A 6,094-nucleotide genomic window follows, 5' to 3' on the forward strand; every position below is an offset into this window, starting at 1 on the left:
GCATCGCAACGTGTGGTGGACAGTACGAGTGTAAAATATTGGCATGACATTGGGTAAATGGGCGTGGCCTAGCCTTGTGACCCCTCCCCCCATGCCCAGCACTCCCCTAGTGGCTGGACGGCCACTGGCTCCCTCTTTCCCTTCCCAGGGCACCATCAGGGAGGTACTGTGGGTAAAGCTGTTCCGGGCCTGGCCACTCTACAGAGAAGGAAGGGCCCGGGCTGCTCCTTCTGTCCATCAGTAACCCTATGATACCTGCCCAACCCTCAGCAGTGATTGGTGCAGCCAGGGGGCGTAGGGAGAGTGGCTCCAGCGGAGCGCAAGCTCTGTGAGCCGAAAGGCTAAATACAGTCTCCCGGCACCCACTGTGTATCAGCCGCCCGCTGTCCATGGCTCACAGCTGTTAGCGCAAGCCACGTAGCCTCCCTCTGCACTTTTTTTTTTTTTTGGGGGGGGGGGGGGGTCTATTTTGGCAGTCCCGGGCCTCACAATTTCTAGTCCTTCCCTACGCTGAAGAGATCTCTCTTCATTGAGCAATACTGCCCCCCCCCCCCTCTCTTGGCACATTGCCAGCTGAGGGATGGACAACGGGATAGTCTCCAAATAGCGGGACTGTCCCACTGCAATTGGGGCAGTTGGAAGTTACAGTACTGTATGTGGTAAATACTGAACTGGACGAAGTTTCAGATACAAATCCGTTACTATTTCATACAAGATTCCTAGCAGTTTCCCAATTCTGGACCAATCATCAAACATTTATTTTGTCACTGATTATATTTCTCGACTTATAAAATACCAAATTATATAAAAAAAAATACCTATATGACATTGGGATTTATTTGTGTGAATTCTCCAGGGGAGATAAAAAAATGTATTCCCTTAACTCGGCGCCGATGGAAAAGTGCAGAACTGAAGATTTAGGGCCGAATTGCGCACTCCGCGCACAGGGGCAGATTTATTAAGCTTGGAGAAGAGATAAACTGGAGATAAAGCGGAGAAAAGGTAAAAGGAGATAAAGCACCAGACAATCAGCTGTGTTTGAAAAAGACAGTTGGGAGATGATTGGCTGCTGCGTTATCTCCTTTTACCTTTTCTCCACTTTATCTCCAGATTATCTCTTCTTCAAGCTTAATAAATCTGCCCCACAGAGCGGTACCATATTATCTGTGAGGTGCTGCACAAGTTTTGCCAGTCTATAAATACCAGGGTACTTTCTGCACAGAGAGCAGCGAGTTAGGGAGTCAGGCGCCCCACCGCTCCAGGTCTGCACAACGCCTCCCACTCTTTCTTCCTGAAGGATCTCTGTCAGATGGAAATGGAAAGCCGGCTCTCAGAAATATCTCTCACACTGGCAGCAGCAGAGGGGTCCATCTGGCAGCCGCAGAAAAAAAATCCCTGCAACATCTCCGCGCGGTAGATGCCAGTGGAGCACATCTGACACATATACCAGGGAATCATTCTGCTTGATAATCTTTGCTCAATGTGGAGCCAAGACGAATGTTTCTCCAATTTGCACAATTAGTTCATTTATTCTCTTTGAGATTTTTAACGATGCCCAATAAGCCGCCCGTGTGATATATGCGTGTAACCCCTCGCGCGCCGGAGACTCTGCGATCAGTGATATTCCGCCTATCGATAGGTGGATGGATTATACGTTTAATGTGCACGCGGCCGTATCAATCATCCCTCTGTTCTGGGATTTGCTGATGAATGGGGATGTAAATGTTCCGTGTATCCTCTCCGAAGTAAGATGCTAATCAATGGCTTGTACAATCCTTTCTGAAGGAGACGGTTTAACGGGAAGGGGAATTTATTTAAGCGAGGATAAAGAGCTGTCACTCTGCCAGGGATGAATTCTCCAGCTGCAGGGGGGGGGGGAGCTGCATTGGTGAGGCTGTTACACAGGCTCCTGATTTGCTAACAATCATTACGATACATATTATAGTTATTAATATGATAATTATTATTCTATATGGCGCCACAAGGGATCCACAGCGACCAATTCGGTCCCCATCCTGGCAACCCTCCTGCATTTAGCGGGGCCCCAGCATCAGCCATCGTGCACCAGTATTCATGGCTCCTTTGGAAGTGGGCGGGGCCAAAATGGTGCAAGTCGCATCATTTAGTACCACCCCCTCCCCAAAGAGCAGCATTTTTATGGGAACAGGGCAGGGTTTAATGGGGACAGTGCTTAATTGAGGCAATCCCCCACCCCGCCCCTGAAAAGCTTCCTGGAAAGGAGACAATTAAGGTAGGCAAGTATGGTCCAATTACAGAGTAAATATACAAATAAGCAAAACAGGACCCCACACGGTGCATGTTTTGCCGGTCTCCTCACAGAATCCTGAGTGAAATAATTAGCTCCACCTGTGTCAATGCGTAATGAATGCAGCTGTGCACCTGCCAGTTTGCACAGTTGTGGAAGGGTTCCGCACACACTGGAAAAATGATTTGCTGGTGAGCGAGTTATGAATGGATTCGCAGATGGCCGCTGATCGACGATATTTGGGGCAGGATTTTACTCTGTTCTGGCGGCGGTCATCTTATCGCAGGGCGCTGCTAAATTGTCCAGCAGCAATCAGGCCTGAATAAACCCCATAAATGGAGAGACCGCCCTCATGTGTTTCGGTTACAGAATTCGGTTTAAAACAATTGATGAAAACAGATAAAATCATTTTATTCTTACTATCTAATCCAAGTTCAAACCGCAAAATTCTGATTTAAAATCCAAATTGTGAATCAGTAGAAGATCTGAACCGGGACTCGGTTTAATCTGGATCTTCTGTGGAGATCTGGGCTGCCTTTTGGTTAGTTTCAGTTCAATTGGGGAGGACAGAGAAAGGGTGTCTTTGGTTGGTGCACCAAAAGAGAATTTAATAATAAAACATAACTTTTATTGGTTTCATTAAAATAGTTGCGAAGATTTAAAAAAACACGAAAAACACATAGGACAACATTGAGTGATTTAAAAAGGATATAATATATCCTCACCTAGTGGGACCCCACTTCACACTGTCCCTGAATAATTTGTATAAAGCACGGTGGTTGAAATTTAAGAGTCTAAAAGTTATGTCTGGTATTGACAGTTTTACAGTGTGTATGCTTATCCATTATGTACTGTAACAATTATTAGATACAATGTATATATTCCTGGGGCTCACTATGCAGTAGCGATAAGCGCCTGAACACGGGTGTGATCCCGTTTCAGTGCTATCGCTGGCTGGCTGGAGCCGCTAGTTCCACAGCCTGTGTGCTGACCGCAGAGCTGTGTCTGAGGTGTGCCGCCGTGCACTACCTCACTCTTGTGTGTCAGATCAGACAGGAGTGTACACGGCTCTTGCGCTAGAGTTCGTGTCACTGTACTACAGGGAACCGTGTGCTACGGATACCCTGTGTCGCCACCGGCCTAAACAGATCAAAATTCAATCATATGGGGGGAAGGGAAGTGGGGTTTAACACACTAGGTGTGCAGTCAAGCGTACGCTTTCGCAAGAGCTTCTTCAAATCCACAAACGTTGGATGGATTTTGACTTGTGAAAAACCGAACAGCACATCTCCAATGCTCCGTACACATCACTACGTGATATGCGCCACCGCCAAAATCAAACCGATATTGGCAGTGCTGCAAAAGGAACCAAGCAGAGAACACTGAACAATAGTGGACATGGAGAGGTGGTGGAACTCACTCACTTGCCCACCTACCCCCCCCCCCCACACACACACACACACAATGACACAGTCAGGGAGGGTACTAGGGTGCTCGGCGTCCCCCTGTAAGAATTACATTTATGGCCTATCCCACACACTCATGAAAACAATAACCCGGGACACATAATTCCACCCCTAATTCTAATTATGCCCCACAGTGTAAAACAAGCCAACACCTAGGAAAAAACGTTGTGCAGCTAAAATTTAGGGCATGGTTTTGTGGAACAGAGGAATATGCACACCATAATGCCCCTTACACATTATGCCACACACCATAATGCCCATTACACATTATGCCACACACCATAATGTTCATTACACAATATGTCACACATGATAATGCCCATTACACATTATGCCACACACCATAATGTTCATTACACAATATGTCACACATGGTAATGCCCATTACACATTATGCCACACACCATAATGTTCATTACACAATATGTCGCCCATTGCATATTATGCCACAAAAAAAAAAATAATAATAAAAAAATAATAAAAAAAAAAAATTTAAAAAATATATTAACATTTTTGGGGGTTTATTCTGGTTCACACGCAAATTCACTCTCTAATGGACAAAACCATGCTGTACTGTAGGTGGGGCAGATGTAGAGAGAGTTAGATTTGGGTGAGTTAATTTGTTTCTGTGCAGGGTAAATACTGGCTGCTTTATTTTACACTACAATATAGATATCAGTTTGAAGTACAAACCGCTCCCAAATCTAACTCTCTCTGCACCTGTTACATCTGCCCCTCCTGCAGTGCACATGGTTTTGTCCATTAGAGAGTGAATTTGCCTTTGTGAGTGAACCAGAATAATCCCCTTGTGTAGCATTATAGTGAAAAGGAATTTTCCCAAACCACTGCGATAATTCCCTGGTTGTCAATTTTGCAAGAATAAAGTCATATACAGAATGTTCCCACCAAATTTAATTTCATATGATTTAAACTATATTAAAGCTTTATGACGTTCTGTAATGAAATGTGCAGATTAATTGTTAATAACACCAATTTACACTGAATTAGAAGCTTTCTGTCATGGAAAATGGTTAAATATCCAATAACGATAAAAATAAAATAGAATTGAAAGTTTGAATAGGAAGAATGCATTTGGCTAATATAATAGACGGTGGTTGTAGCGTTATTTGCAGGATCCTTCCCAATAGGCCCCCAAACCACATATCCCAACTTTTACACCCAATATATAAGCAGTACACATGTAGCCGCTCTCTTCTGTGCCTGCTGTGCATCCTATATGTAGCAGAAAGTGTGCCCGGAACCAGGGGCGTAACTAGTACCTTGTGGGCCCCCAAAGCAAAATTTTGAATGTCAAATTTTACAATGTCCCTTAGGGCGGCAGAAGAGAAAGTACTGGGAATGAGACAAGGGGTCAATTTAATTCAGTGCACAGTGAATAGCACCAGGAGGAAGAATGACAGTAGTCGCAAGTGTTTAATCGCAAGCACCTGCATTCTCTGACTAAAGTGCACCGCCAAGATGCTGTTTGCTATGAGATAGTTTTGTTGGATTTATTCTCGCACCCCTCCTGTGATGCAAGTAGAAATACATCTGATTTATCAGCGTGCTAATTTGAACAGCGTCAGGGATTATTCACAGTATACTAAATTTAACAGACCACACAGGGAGTCTGAGAATGAGAGAGATTAAACAAAGGAGCAAGAAAGAGCGATAGAGGGGTAATAGGCGCTGATTCCGTCTGTGATGTACAGTATAGTCATGTGAGTATTAATTCTAAATCATTTTGGTGGAATCAATTACTTTCAATGCATTTCATGGTGTGTATCATTAAATTGTGCCGTAATGTGTAAAAAGGGGGACTCTGCTGCTGTAATGTGTAAAAGGGGGAACTCTGCTGCTGTAATGTGTAAAAAGGGGAACTCTGCTGCTGTAATTTGAATATTGGAGACAACTGTGCTGCATAATATAAATTGGCATTATTTTGTGGCCACTCCCCTACCCCATGAAGCCATTCCCCTACATTTTTAGCTTGAGCACCCACCAGCAAAAACATAAATCAACACCTATGAGAGTTGGCTTCATGGAAATAGAGGGATTGAGAGAAAAAGAAAGGGGGAGGAGCAAGAAAGAGAAGGAGGATGGCGAGAAGCAGTGAGAGAGAGAATGTCGTAGGAAGGCATAGAGAAAAAAAGCAAGGAAGAGACAGAAAAGGTGCCAGCAAGAGATTGGGAGGAGAGCATAGGCGTGCGCAGCACATTTTATTAGGAGGTGCACTAGCACCACATCTTAAAAATGTATAACACCGCCCATTGGGTGTGTCTAACAGCTCCAATCAGGCGTGTCTACCATCATCTATTGGTACTCTCAACAATATAAAATGTCTCTCAGTATAATAATACAT

This window comes from Crinia signifera, chromosome 9 (assembly GCF_055691185.1).
Source record: "Crinia signifera chromosome 9, ASM5569118v1, whole genome shotgun sequence".
Classification (NCBI taxonomy): Eukaryota; Metazoa; Chordata; class Amphibia; order Anura; family Myobatrachidae; genus Crinia; species Crinia signifera.